The sequence below is a fragment of the Cygnus olor genome, chromosome 8, assembly GCF_009769625.2.
Source record: "Cygnus olor isolate bCygOlo1 chromosome 8, bCygOlo1.pri.v2, whole genome shotgun sequence".
Classification (NCBI taxonomy): Eukaryota; Metazoa; Chordata; class Aves; order Anseriformes; family Anatidae; genus Cygnus; species Cygnus olor.
In genome coordinates, this window is record NC_049176.1 from 19,157,046 (window position 1) to 19,171,255 (window position 14,210).

General features: G+C 35.4%; 1 protein-coding gene across 6 annotated transcripts in view; it reads right to left on the bottom strand.

The window, feature by feature from the left end:
- The window catches only part of ADGRL2 (adhesion G protein-coupled receptor L2), a 385,925-nt gene that overhangs the window by 233,677 nt on the left and 138,038 nt on the right, over positions 1–14,210 (bottom strand). The gene's annotated exons all lie outside the window — the stretch shown is intronic.

Consider the following 14,210-nt stretch of genomic DNA (forward strand, 5'->3'; position numbering starts at 1 on the left):
GCTGCACAGGTTCAGGAGAGCAGCACTGGAATGGTTTAAGCATTCTTTCAGCGCAGAAAGCAGAGCTGGTGACACAACTGCTAAAGAAAGACTGAGAAATGGGCTGTCAACTTCACTGTCTTTGACCTGTCAGACAACATGCATAACGCTTGTTACCGGTCCTGATCCTTTGCTAACCAGTGCCTATTTGGATAAGCTACATCTGTGCATAAGCAGTGCCAAACATCAGCACTAGTGTACTTGGAAGCTCTGCAGGAGTATCACTGCATTTGCACTGTGCGCTCGCTTTACATCAGTGAAATTACTTCACAAGATGTTGGGCATTAGAGGAATGGGCCAAATGTTTGCAGTCTGGGAGCACTAAAACACCACTGCGGACTTAATGTTTGCTTCAGGACCCTTATGTCCAGCTATGCATCAACAGTGTTGACCAAGAGACCAGCGGTCTCACCGCTTTGAAGTGAAACAGGCAGTTGATTGCCAATAGCACCAGGATGACAAGAAAAACGTCTGCTCTCTGCAATAACTACTATAGTGTTACAAACCCCAACGACCTATCTGCGCTATTAGGAGAAACAGGGTAAGCATGTGCAAGGCCAATGCTCAGTGCTCTTAAGTAAACAAACAAACAAATGCACACAAACACAGAACAGATGTTTGATTCAGAGGAGTTTTAAACCAGTGGGGTCACTTCTTGGATGCCTGCCACTTTCCATGTGGCAGTATATAAATCACACACGCTGTCTGTAATCTATATAAAAATCTATATAGCCTGGACAGAGGAATGGGCTACAAATTTGTAGCCCCGTGAAATTTGCTGATGGTGTGGAGTAGAGCAGTGCACTGAAGAAAGAACTAATTTCAAGTTCAAACAAAAGTTTTTAATTTGCAGTACGAGTTGGCTGCCGTCTGTACCATATGTGTCTTTCAAAGCAATAAACAAACGTAGTGTATACACAGGTGATTGCAACTGAATTACAGTGGGATTATTTTGAGAGAAATTGTAAAATAGGGGGATCTTTTCATCAAATATCAGTTAAATGTGGAGAAGCAATTAAGTAGAAGGAGAAAATCCATCAGGAGAATACACTACACAAGTGAAAGAGTTGAATTAGTGTTTTTCAATGCTCTGAGTCAAGGCAGAAATGTCTTTGCTTTTACGTATAAACCCTTTTCCCGACAACCTGTTTTAGCACTTGGGAAGGCACAAAGAAGGAACAGAAAGATAGAGCAGATGATGACAAGCTATAAATCTCAATGCTTAAATTAAGTGGTAGGGCTAGAAATACAGTACAGTGCGTCACTTGCTACAGTGTGACAAATGGTGCTCCATTTGCTAAAGTCATTTACAACTGGCCATTAATAAAGGGGCTGGGACAGGGGGTGCCACTTCCTAAAGTTCTAAAAAAAAAGTGATTAAAAGTAGCTGGAAGTCTGAGTATACACTTCAGAGCATTGGCCAAGAAAGGACTTAATTCCTGGTCTTAAAGATAAACATTTTACTGATAATGTGCACTGCTCCCCCTAGGATTATAAAATCTAACCATAACAGACAATACTCCAGATGTGTCATAAGGAGAAATTACTGGGAAAACCTAACACAAAGCAGTTACCAAGAAGATTTACCCCTGTATTATAGATACACAGGTTTGCAGAACATCATCCTACAAACTTATCGAGACCATTGTAGCAAACCCAGTCATCAGATATCAACATCATGTTATCAACAGATAACATCTTACAGAAATACAGATACCCTTCTCAATGCAAGACCTTCACGTGCAGGCTGTTCACCTAACTTCACTCCTGATACTCTTTCCCTCCATTACCTGGACATATGAATTGAAGGAAACTGTTTCTCGTCTGATGCTAAAGTAGGTCAGCAATTTGTTTCCTCTTTCCTTTTCTTTGTTCCCTTGAAGAATATATTTCCAGGTTTATTTTGGTGCATGCTGTTAGTGCCAGCTATTCCAAATTATTTATCTATGTTCTTTAATGAAAACATCTGCAATTGTGTAGGCCCCAGGTATTTGGTGTCTAATTCCCTCTCAGAGTTGCACTACACTCTGAAAGGATACAGGCAGGGCAAAAAGCATGGGCCTGTTTCCTCACGTACTGGGCTCACACGGCATCATTTGAACCACACTGGTGGAGAACCTGTGGTCAGTGGTCCAAGATTATTATGCCTATTGCTTCTCTGTAACACTAGTTTTGAATTTGTTTATTCCACAATTAAAATTCAATAGTCTGATAATACTGAGCACTTGAGTGCCTGCAAATGTTGTAGATGTCCAGCTCTACCAGAATGGTGAAGATAGATTTGAGTGTAAGCTTCCAACTTACAAGCTACAAAATCCAGGAAAACTCTCACCAGCTTCACTGTAAGCTTCTGTATGGGAAAACCTAAAGGAATACCACATTTATCTGAATGAGAAGCAAAATTACTACTATAGACAACACATACAAATGATGAGCTGAATTAGAAATAAAGAACCTCACATTATAACACCAGGGTTATCTGGAAATTATTAAAAATGATACAAGGTATCAATTAATTCTTAACTATAAAAGAAAAATTAAAATTAAAAAAAAAAAAAGATACAAGCGCTATAATGAACTATTCTACTAATTTAAGTTAATGTGTGTAGTTTCCAAATCACTGTGCTACATCTTGCAGTGCTTCCAGGGAAACTGATTTTTCACCTAGAGAGGAGGTGCATTAGTATTCACATTGCTGACATGAATCTCTTTTGCAGTTACCCCTGCCTTCCACAGTCTTCCTGGTAACCTTTCAATTATTATGATAATTGTAAACAAACAACTTGAAACAAATGGTAAAATCAACACGACTAGAGTGCACTTTATTTTGTTGCTTTTACTTTTATGGACATTTGAATACTGTTTGGTCAGGATGGCATTTGATTTGAATTTATCAGTCCTGGAGGAAAAAAAGCAGAAGCTAATGTTTTATCCAAATGCAGACAAAATAGGCATGTAATTACAAGTTGTTTCAATGCATTTATTTTCAACAGGTAATTTGATACTCCTACTTTTCAAGAATTAAGATGTCAGAGATAAATAATCACGGCTCTTCAAGTTTGCTTCTCAAAAATACTTAAAATCTTCTATGCTTTTTATTTGGATCTCAAATATATATATATAATTATAAGCTTGAACTTTAAAAATGTTATCTAGATAAACTTTTGTAATGGAAATGAAGTTGGAGATAATAGAGCAGTTACAGTAAATCGATGTTAAAAGTAAAATTAATCAAGGTCTACACAAATGGAAAGGAATATTATAGATATTCTTTCTATTTTTTTTTCCAAGCACCAGACAACATGTTGAGTATATAGTGAAATTAGCTTGTTAGCCCTGTTCAAGTATAGAGTGGTGAGACCTACAAATGCGTAGGTCTAACCACTCAATATTCAACAAAAGAATGTTATGTCATACCTATTATTTGAGATGTGTGCGTGGTGCGGATAGATAACTGGCTTAAAGCATGATGTGGTCTTTACAGTCTGAATTTAGCAATAAAGCATGCTAAAGAATGAAAAACGTAGTAAAAAAAAAAAAAGAGACAAGGAAAACTTTGGTTCAGCTGATAAAAAGCAGGAAAAAGAGATTTTCACCCCAAATAGAAAGAGGAACTTGCAAATGTCAGATTAAAAGTTCGATTTTACTATCATCAAGAAAATTGTAAAAATTGTTAAAGGTACTTTGTGTTAGTTTTGCTCTGAAACCTTATTGCTAGAACCTGTTCATTTAAATAGCTGGAATGACATGTAGACTGTCATTACTGTATAACACAAGTAGATATTATAATGACATTATGTCATCCATGTAAGTTAAATTATAAGAAGCCCTTCATAATGGGAGGAGGACGATTTTAAGGAATTCCAAACACATTTCCATTTTTTTTCTGGAATAAATCAATTTTCTACAAAACAATATTATTCAAAAAATCTGTTCTCAAAATCGCAATACACTTTTGATTATCTTGCTTTAGCTAATAATGAGATGTTTAACTGACCCACCATAAAAAGCACAGGAAATAAAACTTAGTTCTCTATCAGTAAACAAGGAGAAATTGTAACAATCTTATTGAGAGATGGACATTTCATAGATGAGCAAACACTTCAATTCAATCAATAATTTAGCTGTTGAACAAAACAGCATTCAATTCAACAAGCTGTGAACCAATTAAAAAAAAGATGCTTTTCATAAATATTGCACTGTAAATTTTAGGTACGATCAGTTGATGGCAGACAGTTATGAAAGGCAAGCAGAATTGTACAAAGTTTCCCAGTTAGATGTGGTCAGTTTAATTTGTTGGAATTTGATAGTGAATCTAAAAGATTTTTTTTTAATTGAAAGACTGTGAGGGTACAATTCCGTTCAGAACTCTTTCCCCATTGCATACTTTGTCTAAGATTGCCTGATGATTTAAAATATACCTTCTCTTTGGGGACTGTTGTTGATGAAGAGGCTCACTATTGTGGGCTGATAAAAGATCATGATACTTTTGAAACATGAAACTAAGAACCTAAAAAGACAATGAATGAAAGCGCACGTTGGGCTAGACACAGGTACATTCATCACTTAAACCACATGGCTTGAAATCTCCAGTTAAAGGTTTTAACACATCCAACAAAGCCATCTTGGATCAGAAATTTTTATGCATGCATTAATAAGTAAGCAGGTAGAAAAGGAAAATACAAAGTTTTAGATGTTCAAACAATAATCTATTAGACAATATAGGTAAATTGAAAAAAATAAGTACTGGTGGTGTTTTCATATCTAATAGCTTATATATCTATGGGAACCATGAACATTTATAAAGAAAGTAACATAAATAGGCTAAAGATTTAAAAACAAAACAAAACAAAAAAAAACAGAATAGTAAATTCCCTGAACACTGAACAGTTAGATAATTATTTTTGTATATGATCTTCTTCTGCCCCCAACTTGCACTTATGCCTTAATCACTCTTCATTTTCTTTTGTATAGCGGTTATTTTAATTTTAATGCTAGAGATATTGGTTTATGACTTTAAACTGTAGCTACTAATATATGTTGATAAATGGAATGCCCGTCTAAAAAGAGTATTCAAGGATATTTGAATAGTCTAGACTCCTTCTTTGCTTTTCAAGAGTCACAGAGGGTATGTTAATTTGAATAGCTCATATTACTTCTTTTATCTACTGATATTTTCCCATCTGTCTATCTTGGCCTAGCTTCCCCTTTTTTAACCTTTCCAGATTAAAACAATTTGTTATATGCACATATACGTGGCATGGAATACACATAAATGTTTTGTAGGGGAGAAAACCGAAAGCATTATGCCTTCAAACTTTAAGTCAGACTTACAACAAATATAAATTGGTGCAGCTCCATTGGCTTTAGAGGTGTTATTTGATTTTCAGTAGCTAAGAAGCTGCCACAATATTTCCTTTCCATTCTTGATATTTTAGATGTTTATTTTTATTGAATGTTGCAGCAGAAGATTGCTTTGGCTGTAAACACAAACAGCAATGCTGGTGAAACAGCATTCATATACTGTGGCAGTATATAGATTAGTTAGGCTTAGCAGATGCAAACCTGCGTCTGTATTTTAAGGAGGAAGAGAGGAGGAAAGAAACAGTACTTGAATTACTGGACAGCAGGACTGCACTGATTCATAACCCACTCTCTGCACTGCTGGGCCTTGTCACTGGTTGTTCACAACTCCAGCACAGCCTCTGGGGATTCACAAGGGTTTATGCATTAGCACAGCATTATTTCTGATCCCACTGCAATTGCACAGAAACTTGCATAATTCAAGTCTTTGGCTCTTTCCACACAATAAAAAAAATGCATCCACAACCAATTTAACTGCATACAAACTCCTTCAATCAAATAAGTATAGGCGTAATCCCTACACCACTTCAGGCAGGGATGGCCTGTCTGTGAGACTGTCTGTGGAGTGCAGTCCTATGGTAGAAACAGCTCAGTATCTAGATTAACAAAAAAATAAAAATAATAAAAAAAAAAAAACATGGGCAGTTGCCTTACACGTACAGACTACATGCTTGAACACACAATCTGGTAACAGCTATGACAGAGTCCTGTAAATCTTAATGATAAGTTACAAGAATCCCTCTTCTTGGAAGACAGGGTGATGCCTTTCACGCCTAGCCATTCCAGCTGCCTCATGGCACAGCATACTGAGGCTAGCAGCTGGCGAGGTGAAGAAGAAATGTGTGTGCATGGGGCGGGAATGAAAGGTCAGCTCAAACAAGAGCCATATGCCAACTGATCCTACCACGTCTGACCACTGGTGGCTAATGTTGCAGATTGCCTTGTTAACTGGCTGAGTAGCCTGGACCCATTTTTGAGGTCCAGTGGCTTAGAGGGAGTTTGGAGGCTTGCCTTTACTGAGGAAAGGACGCATTAAATGAAGGAAGGAAAGAAAAAAGCTTTCCTCTTATCATCCTTCCATCATCACCCACAGAAAGGAATTTGACCTTTTGATTGAGTTGTTTTCTTGCTTTGTTTAGTAGTGAATTGTCATTTGCAATGGGCCTCTGCCATCCATGAAGTCTTAAGCTCTCTCCTATAGAGATTTGTGCTATGGAAGGAATGCACATCAGTAATAAAGATCAACAGGATTATAGTTGCTTAATTGGACCCTGGCTAATAAAATTAACCAACAGATTTAAGAGATTTGTTTTGTTTTCTTTTGTTTGGCATTACCAACAATATTTTCCCTCTGATGAGATGCCAGAAAAAAGAATTCCTACTTCCCTAGGTTTTTTGTGAACTTTGCTTCTTTTTTTTTTCTTTGTGACTCCAAATTAAGGAAGTATAAGCTCTTAGCGACTGTTCAAATATAAATTAAGCAGACAACATGGTAGCTGTATTTTACAACACAAAGTATTTAGGCTTGCCGTATGCTGTCACAGCTTGATTAGAGTAACAATAGCAAAACTCATAAAAAGTTTCCTGCTTGTTTCTGAAGTTTTGCTTCTTACAGGTTTAGCAGAGGGATTCCACAGAAGATAGCAAGCTGTAACTCCTTGCCTTCTGTAATGTTTACTTTTGCCCCAACCCATCTCACATTTAGATATCACATTAATATGCTTGCAGTTATTTGAACAGAAATTATATTATGTATTTTGACTTCTGCGCAATAATTGGAAGCAACAACAGAATCTTAAGTAGTAACCCAGCTGTCTCCTAAGTATTATTAAGCCTAAAGAGTTATTGGGAATGCACAAAACTACAAAGGCATTGTAAAGAAATGATTTCATCTGTATATGATTCTAATCAAGCTTGGCTTGCCGTTAAAAGGCTTATTTAATGAAGACTGCATTTCCCTTATGAGAGTCCCAACCACATAGTTCACTATCAGCCAACCAAGGCTTATTACCGTAACAATAGCTAAAGGGTTTACCACAAAACAAAATAAAACATTAAAAAAAAAACAACCTACAACAAACAAAACCCACCAAAAAAACCCCAACCCCCCCAAACAACAAAAACCCCTTTCATTTCAATCTGGTTTTGATCACATATTTAGAAAATGACAGAAAAATAACACATAAGAAATCAAAGTAACTGATAGCACAAAGAAAAGGCTGCTTAAACAAATATAAATTTATAGAAGTTAAATAATATTTTATTCATATAATTTTTTGATCCAGATATTTAATTAAAGGAATCAGTTCATTTGGGATTTTCTTCTTATGTTACATCATTATTTCTGCTACTGCAATGTTACTGATTTTGAAGAAGAGAAGTCAGTTTTTGCAACCGGACTCTTTTACAAATTAAAGTGGATTTTGGGCTTCATATATTTTATGCAAATACAGGGAAATGCTTTACTGAACGATCAAAACAAAAAGATGATTTTATCTAATGTTAACTCAAAACTGAAACAAATGCCTTTATCTTCTAATTTTAGGACATGCTCCTGCAAGTGTTAATATTAATTTGTGGAAAATCACATAAAGGACTTTGCTAATAATCACAACTCCTGATTTTAATGGCATTAATAAAAAGAAGTAAACTTCTACATCTGCCTCAGTATTTGCAGTCAGGGTTGGTGCTTTAGTGCCAGGTTTTGAAAACTCCAATACACACAGATTGTTCCTTTGAAGTTAATAAGATATTTCTATGAGTAGGGGCTACTCACTTGAGTCAGTGTTTTCTGGTTGGAGCCTTGGTCCTTTCTGTTGCCAAGTGTACTTAAGTTTATAAGACTGTCCATTTCAACACATTTTGTTTAGTTAAACTAAAGTACTTCATTTTTAAGGAAAAAGTTATATTGCCAAAAAGTATAAACAGGACTAACTTTGACTAATATAAATATTTGAAAACCAGAACTTTTTGTTACATCTTATAGAAACAATCCTAATACAGATGACAGAGGGAAAAGTGCTTTTATGGAATAGATGGTTCAACTGAACTATAGCACAAAGGAAATGTAAAAAATAAATACGAGCAAATTTGTCTTCCAACAGCCAGCATATGTGGATCAGGTTGAGAATATTTTTGTCTAACTATTAAATGGAAATTCTTTACATTTCCAGTTCCGCAGCACATTATTTAAACCTTAAGCCTCTCTAATTAAGAGGAATCATTAAATTTATTCCTATTGCCTGCTTTAAGGTTTATTTGCTAATAAGCAACTGGACAAGGGATGTGTGAAATGAATAGTTGAAGAAAAACTCTGACAGCAAAAGAGAGGTCTGGAGGGTGAAGTTGGTTTATTAGGCACCGTTTGTCATGAATGGGTCTACTGAATGTACAAAAGCAAATCCCACTACCTTAGAAGATTAATTCTGAAGGAGGCACTCTTGGGTCAAAGTATACATAAGCGTGTGCCTAATCTCAGAGAAATCAGGCTATTTTCTCACAGCAATTAAGCAGAGGTCTAGGGTTTCACCCACAGTGTATTTAAACACAGGATACAATTAAACCCCAAAGTATTAATATCTGTGCTGTGCAAAATTGCCCAGGAAATAGATTTTGCCCTCTTTCAAATGGAAAGCAAGACAAATTAAGGAGGATGGCTTTATTTGAGTAAAAAATGATCCTGAAACAAATGTAAGTCATTCATTTTTAACTGTTAATTCCTTATGTACATTTTTTTCTCTTTTTCCTACTCACAGAAGTTACTCTGGAATGCGCAATGTTCAATGGATAGAACTGATCAATACCATCATTAAAATACTTTTGTTTTCACAGCTAGTATAATTTCTACAGGATAGTGGTTCAACAAAAGCATTTAAAACAAATTATTAACAAAATGCTGCTCTGTACTGGCAATCTTAAGGATCAAGAGGCTGACCATAACATCTTATTCAGCAAAGAATAGTTATAAAACTCTTTCTTCGTTGATGTCCATGGATTGTTCAGAAGTGTAAGTGGAAAGAACACTGTGACTTAAAGAAATTTAATGCCAATTTGAACTGTTTCTAGAGAAAAGGGAAAAAACTCCTCTAAACACACAGCATACTTGCCATTGCATATGAACTCCTGCATAAATGCACGAACTAAATAATTCTTTTAAAAATCTTCCTTCTCAGCTCCCTAAATAAGGTCTCTGATTTTATGGTCTTTCACATTACCATTCAAATATAATTCACTTTTGTCTGCCTATCATAACTACATATTCTATGTCATTCCCAAATCACTTTATAAAACGTAAAAAACAATCTTTTCCCCCTCACTTTAGACAATTGGTGTTTCCTACCAGAACAAATGCCTATACACAAAGCAATATACTATACTGTGCACTTCGATAAATCCTGTCACCTCTATTTTTACACTTAAAATTATTATAGTTTTACTACTATTGCAATGCACACAGTAACAGAAACAAACTAATTCTAGATTTCAAAGCTTCTAAGTATCATGTTTTAGTAATTATGTCAAATTTCCAGCTTTCAAAACAACAATGTATGGCACAGGATGTTAATAAATAGTCTAAAGGAACATGCAGATTTTTTTTTAAGAAATGAAAAAATTACTTCTGACTGTTCACATTGGTCAGCAAGACACTGTTTTAACCTTTAAAAATGCAGCATATCCCAAAACAAGTTACTTCTTAAATAAATGCTCTTTTTGAGTGCAAGTGACCTTTTAAATGATTATATCTCAGCACTTGCAACAATAAGAATTTCACCTATCACCTTTACACTTTTGATGTGCTGCACTGAGTGAATCCATAACCTTTTCACAATATATAACATGCTGCAGAACACAAAATTACTTGCTAACTTTAATTAAATCCTTTCAGAAAAGTCCTGCTGACCTCTTTGGAAAGAAATCTTACTAAATGAAAAAATAAAACCAAACAAATTCCAAATCCCTCTACATTTGATAGCTCTAAATGGATCTGCAACCATTTCAGAAAACGATCTTTCAGAGCACCAAATAAGTCTGCTGCTTTAAATTTTTCATAATAAGGTTTTTAGATAAATTTCAGTAAACATTAAAAAATAATTCTTGTTTGAAATACACAGATCTTTTATTTTCCCTGGAGTCACTAAAGGCCTGATAAAAGCTCACTGAAGCCAGCAGAAGTCTTTGGAACAGGCCTTAAAATAGCAATCTAGTTAAGTCCTGCAGACTGTAAACACCCTGAAAAAGATTGCAGGACAAAACTTAGAAACAAAATACTTTAGTCACTTAACCTTCTAAAGCACCAGATTTGTTTTTTTCTTTAAGAAAACATAATAATGGACCAAAACAAGAGATATAAAAGGACTTTGACCATGGAAACAAACAGCAAAACTGCCCCGATCCACATTTGTTGTTGTATAAATGTTGCATATCCTTTATGCCTCTACATAGCAGGCATAGAATTGTGACCTCTTTGCTCAGCACAAAATGACAATGATTGTAAATTTTAAATTATGTTAGGAGCAAAATCAAACAGAATAGATACTATTTTCAAAGTCCGTGATTAATTTAAAAGAACACTACAGTTTTTCAATTCTGTTTGAATCAGTTCAAGTTAAGGACCAAACCTTTAAAGGCAATTAATGCTTATGGATTATTAAAAGAAAATTTGTAAGCCTCTGTCTACATACATGTACATAGTCATAATATATAAGCACGTGAATGCACATACTAACTTGAGCACATACTTCGAAACAGCAAGAGGTTGACTGTCTATATCTGTTGTTTCAGTTCACATGCATGCTGCATCTATAAACAGTACAGAACTTTGTAGTCTTCTTTGTAATACAGATGCAGGTGTTGCAGTTCACTTTTGATGCTGGCACAGTCATACCTATTTATTATTTTCTCTACAACCTGAATTAAAGAAGAAATATGAACTTAATGTGCTTTTATATTTATATAAAGAAAATAATAAAGACAGTGGTTTCTAAATGAGCAGTGCAAGGAATTTTAAGTGACAACATTTGTTTCTGTCTTTACTGTATTTTTTTAAAATTCTTTTTCAGACATGGTTGGAAGGAAGCTTATTTATTTGAAATGAAACCTATTGTTGTCAGGGAAGCATGCTTTATAATTAAAAAAAGCTCTCAGTAATGAAAAGAAATTCATAAGAATCTTTCTATTTTTTGAATGTTCTGATTTAATAAACTGGTGATCTCACAATAGATACAACCTCCTGATGTAAAACCAAAATTAGTGTGCAATGATACACTGAGGTATTGGAAGAAGCTAAGAAATCAAATGGAAAGACATAAGAAAAATGGAACTTGCTGTGGCTTTCTGAAGACAAAGGAGATGAGTTGTCGGACTGGTGTGTAATCACAAAGTTAAACAAACAGCAATACAGCTAAACTAATTCACTGTCAAGTCTACATGTCATCCAGGCTGGTTCATTATGTGCATTTGTGACAAACAATACGGAAGAGACAACTGTACTGAATCAAATAACTTGCAACAGTTTACACTCCTATAAAACTATTTACATTTTGTCAAATGAATATTTATAACAAGTGGCTTTCCCTTCACAAACACTATAGCTCAAGCAGCTCCCATTCATTACCGTATTTAGGAAGTACAAACACTAATTCTGTGAGTCAGCGACAGAGTCTGCTGTAACTTGCCAGAAAACAAGGCCTGCAATACTAATATACAATCTAGGGGAAATGCACTGCTGCCTCCAGTTTTTCAAGCGTCCTAGCATTTTTATGTCTCCGAGTCACAGGAATTCAGCTTCAATATTATATCTGCCCTTCAGCAGAGCATGCCCCAACGAAACAGCCGGTGAAGTTTATTCTGCACTTTATCACTACAGTGTAAACCAGCATGTGCCCACCTCCACGGGGTGACTGAACGCAACTTGTCTGTGTGCACAGACAGCACTTTGGCCACAGATGTGACTGGTTAACTGTACAAGCAAAGCGGATAAATCCACACAACAATACTTCATTCACCAAGGAAATCTGCTGTGGATTACAGCTTCTCTATGGTTACGTCTGTTCTTAATTTACTGCTTTTATTCAGTTTTCAACCATAAATGAGCCCCTTATGAGGCATTCACTATGCAGAATTGACAACTCTTTTTATCTACTTGAAAAATATTTTTGGATAATAATTTATGGTTATGAAATATTTTAAGCAGTTTGAATAGTTACATTATATTCTTTCAGTACTTAATGATGCAGTATCCCCTGTAAAAATGGAGACCTGGGCAATCTACTGATTTCATATATTTATAACAAAACACAGCAACCTTGGCCATAAAGAAACACAAATTGTAAAACATCATGGGAATGGCATTGTGTTTTTTTTTTTTTTTTTTAAAAAAAAGCTCTTAAACAGCATCTCACGAGGAAATCTTGGGCCAGAATTGTGACTAAGGGCCCCGTGGATGGGAACATAAAGTATTTTGGCAATCATGATATTTGTTTACGGCCTTGGCTTTTTGTTTGTTTGTTTGTTTTTGTTTTTTTAATTTTAAGTTTGCGAGAGATGTATATTTTAAGTACTGTTTGAGAGAGCAATGAAGCTGTCTGTAATGCTGGGGAGGTTACTGAATTATTTATGTTTTATGTACAGAACTGAAATGTGAGCATGGGTATTTTAATCTTGTTTCACCATCAAAGATAGTCTCTCAATTTGTATGCCAAATTAATGCACTATCTACTTCGTAAAAGCCATCTAAAGGGACTGATTAGCATTGGGCACTAAGTGATGCTTAGGAAAGAAGGCTGTGAGTAAGCAGAGCTGCCTAAGAAACTAGCAACATACTGCAAAGCTACTGGTACAAAAGCGTGTTTTGTCCCATGCCGATACCATCCTTTCTATGAGTTCTGACGTACCTCCTCAGAGGGATGTCATCCATTGAAACTATAATTGGCAATAGAGGAAGGGAGCCATGTCACTGATATGGAATATTCTTATTAATTGCAACAATAGTGGTGAGGCTTTAAAAAGCCTTCCAAGATGACAAAGTCCCCTCTGCATTATTTTAGATTAATTTAAAGTGTTGGCACACAAAGCTTTACAACTTTATTCTTGGCAGAATATGAGTACTTTCAGACTCATTGATACTTAGGGATTCTTCACTATTACAGAGTAAACTCCCTGTAGATAAACAAAAGAAAACATTTGAATGAGGTACTTGCAGTGTTTTCCTCATTAGCAGCTACAGTGTCTTGAGCAGGGAATGAGTGTTTTGGGAAAAGCGTTCTTGGCATTAACAAGAAAGGACATTGCTTTTACAGGCAAGAACACTTTATGGCTTTCTGAAACATCCTATCACAATACCATATGTAATCCAAATAAAAAAATACAACTGAAAGCAAAATTAAGTGTTAGGGTACTTTAAAAATAAGTGCACTTGTATATAAATACAGCAGAGAAATACTGAACTGATTTTAGTTTGGTTGCTTTAAATATTGCCCCTGATGTTTTATGGATTCCAGTTCTTCCTTTGTTTGCTATTTAATTGCAACTGGTTTTGATTTCTTTATAAAAATATAAAATGCTTTGTTTTAAACTGAATATCCTCATTTTCATTTAGTGGGTGCAGTCAGTATGCTAGGTGTAGGCCGACATTTTCCGCATGCATTTAAGATTCCCCTGGAGTGGCTGGATAAAACACCATGGCAGATACTGAGCTCTGCAATCACAGAGACTGTGCCAGTGAGTCTTTGGAGCCTTTGGAGCATAAAACTTCCCTGAGTTAGAGGTTACCTTTTAATTGTGCACGCATGTGTGCACACACATTCATT